A 3,156-nucleotide genomic window follows, 5' to 3' on the forward strand; every position below is an offset into this window, starting at 1 on the left:
GTCTAGGAGGGAAATATTCTCCAAATGAAGAGAAGCAAAAGGACACGAGGACATGCACTGAGACTGGAGGGGGGGGGGGGAGGTTCAGAGGAAATTTGAGGAAAAATTACTTCACAGAAAGGGTAGTGGATAAGTGGAATAGCCTCCCGTCAGAGGTGGTAGAGGCTAATACAGTGGAGCAATTTAAACATGCATGCATGAGATAGACATAAGGATATCCTTACAAAGAAATAAGGATCAAACAAGGTTAGAGAAAAAAATAATGTAAAAAAAAAGGGGGGGGGGGCAGACTAGATGGGCCAAGTGGTTCTTATCAAATTCTATGTTTCTATGTTTAGATAGTTTCTTATATAGTTATTCTTGCAAGATCTACGCTGCTGAATAGAAGATGGCAATTTAACAAAGCCACTCGCAGAATCATAGCAAATTAGCCTTTTTGCAATGATGAGAAACTGCTGCTGTGCTGTTATACGCATATGAATGTCTCTCCTAAATTTTTTACGTATACCCCTTTTACACCAAAATCCCAGGTCTGACCCAATATTTGGAACACAGTTCCAAGCCGGGTCAGACTCGGGACTCCCCTTTTACCACAGTGCCGGTCTGGGATATTCCCGGAGCGGCACCATTTACACTGCACCCGGGTGCAGTGTCCTTTGGTCCGGCGCTTAGAGATGACATCATCTCCAAGCGCCGGGAAACCCGGCACATCGGGACTCTGCTGCCCCCAGCCTCCGGTGCTTACAGGCACCTGGCATGGCGATGCTGTCTGCACAGACAGCATGAGCCGTGTCCCCCAGCCTCCCGGCCGCCCGCTGAACACTGCGGTACGGGATGTCTGCCATGCTGTAAATGGGTGCCGGGTCGGATGACCAGGCTTACCCATTTATGCCGCCTCCTACCCCAGATCTTACCTGTACAACCCTGCTCGCACGCCGGAAAAATGGACCCCGGGGTTTTGGAGAAGGACTCTTTTACACAATCTGTAGTCCCAGGATTTTGGGCGCTCCCGAGAAAAAACACGGGATATTTCAGGCGGTGTAAAAGGGGTATAAGTAACCAAGCTCTGGTGGGACCCCCTAGGGATTTGTTTGGCTGCTTATGAACAGGCTTATACTGAAATATGGTCTGTCTGTATACTGCAACTTTCTTTCTAAAACTGTATAAACCAATGTGGGATTTAACTGCTGGTGTAGTTAAGTGATTGCCTGCCTGTGTTAGCTATTGTAATTCACCTGTGTAGTATTTTAATGATGAATGAAGAGAGAGACAGCAGACACTATGCATGCCTTTTGTTTCCTCAGTACCTCATCCCATGGACAGCACTGGCAGGCAGTCCACTCTCCCTGATCCTTCTACCAGGCTTAAGTGGTATCTGGGTCTCTCACTACTCCTTGATGCACTGCCCAGACTGTCCTTATCTGCTTCTCTGCCCTATCTATGACAAATGTCTGCATCTCCTCAGCTACAGCACCCCTGTCTGGCATCTCTGGTCTTCTTCCCCCCAGGTAACTGCCGCTGCGCATGCACATCTTGATAAACTGCTGGTCTTCTCCTTTTGTAACCTTCCTTCAGTGTCTCATGCTCCAGCTCTCCCCAGCCTGGCATACATTCTTCTAGACCAGTGGTTCTCAAGGACCCAGTGGAGGATTTACCATAAGGCAACCAAATTGGCTGCTTAGGGCCCTGTTGGTCCCAGGGGGCCCAGCGACAAGGCTGTATAAAGGCCATTTTTGGAGGACCACAAGCTTCATCAAATTTGCCCGAGGGCTGGCTGAATACTTCCGGCAGGCTGTCAGTGATTAGACAGCTGTTGGATGCCGGCTCCACCACATGCCGGTGTCTCCAGTCCTGCAGTATTGTGCATGTGACCCATCATGACACATGTGTGAGGTCAGACGTGCAGAGAGAGGAGCCAGGATGCACACAGAGAAAATATGAGGTATTCCTGTGTACTTTATTACAGTTTTTTATTTTATTTTATATAACATCCACATATTTCAAATTCCAAACAGGTGGGAGTAGGGGATGGGGGGGTGGGGGGAAAGTGTTATTTTAAGTACACTGTATAACGTCCGCCTGCTATAGTCATGTCTGGGGGGAGGCACACACTGACTGGTGATATATCTGTTGTACCCGGGGCAAGGGTGGATAGGTGAGCGTGGTTGGGTGAGAGGGTATTCCCCTACCTGGTGGTCCCAGCCTCGACCTTCTCTGCAGGTTCATCGCTGATGATCATGATGGGAGTCATCCTTTAGCTTGAAAACATTTTATTAAACTAGCAAGGGTAAGAACAATTCACACAAATGCAGGGTGCTAAAGTAAATGACTCTAGTGAATATCAACAATTTTGCTTTATTTTTCAGGAACACCAGAATAATCTGTCGGTTATTTCCGCAACTGTACGTTAGAACTCAATTTAATTACTTCAGTGTAAATAAACATCACTTTATTACCATACAATTATAATGAATCAGCGGTATACCTCAATAACCTCAATTACAAGCAGTTAAATGTCAAGCAATTGATCATGAAAACAATAAAGTGAACAAAGATTTAAAAACAAAGCAGATGTGTTGTTTCCTTTATATATTCTTCGTATTTTGTTGTCCACATATACATGAACCCAAAGTTAATCTATATAGGGTACTGTAACAGTACTATTGTTATAGAAGAGCCTATGATTATTCTGCTGACTGGAACTATAACAAGATACTAAGGCATATGTCTATTTAGAGACAAATGATGCTTTCCACTATGTTCACATATTGATACATATTTGTTGTTACTGATGTATTAAAATAATGTAACAATAGTTCACTGCCATTGCTAAAACGCCGGAAGTATGCAGTTAATGTACTAATAAGTATGATATGAGAATCTTCCAGCTATGTAATGAGAGGGCTTTTTTGTAATGTATATTATGTAATTACCAGTTAATAATTACTGGAGTGTCCAAACAAAGTGATAATTAATTACCAACTCTGTTATAAAGCTGGAAGTGTGTTATTAATTCATAACTAAAAATGATCCAAAGCAATCCTCCAGCTGTTTATTAATAGGACAAATTCATACTGAGTATTACACACAACATTTGTAAATATATTACTTTCATAGTGGACTCCTTATCAGCAGGGAAAAGTAGGAGTGGTACAG

At 43.8% G+C, this 3,156-nt stretch overlaps 1 long non-coding RNA gene across 1 annotated transcript; it reads left to right on the plus strand.

Moving 5' to 3' along the window:
* The first annotated feature begins 1,308 nt into the window (after window positions 1-1,308).
* LOC134933455 (uncharacterized) lies at window positions 1,309-2,567 on the plus strand. Its single transcript, XR_010179712.1, has 2 exons — window positions 1,309-1,942; window positions 2,367-2,567. It is a non-coding gene; the product is annotated as an uncharacterized LOC134933455 (long non-coding RNA).
* The last annotated feature ends 589 nt before the right edge of the window (window positions 2,568-3,156 follow it).

Source organism: Pseudophryne corroboree, chromosome 1 (assembly GCF_028390025.1).
Source record: "Pseudophryne corroboree isolate aPseCor3 chromosome 1, aPseCor3.hap2, whole genome shotgun sequence".
Taxonomy (NCBI): Eukaryota; Metazoa; Chordata; class Amphibia; order Anura; family Myobatrachidae; genus Pseudophryne; species Pseudophryne corroboree.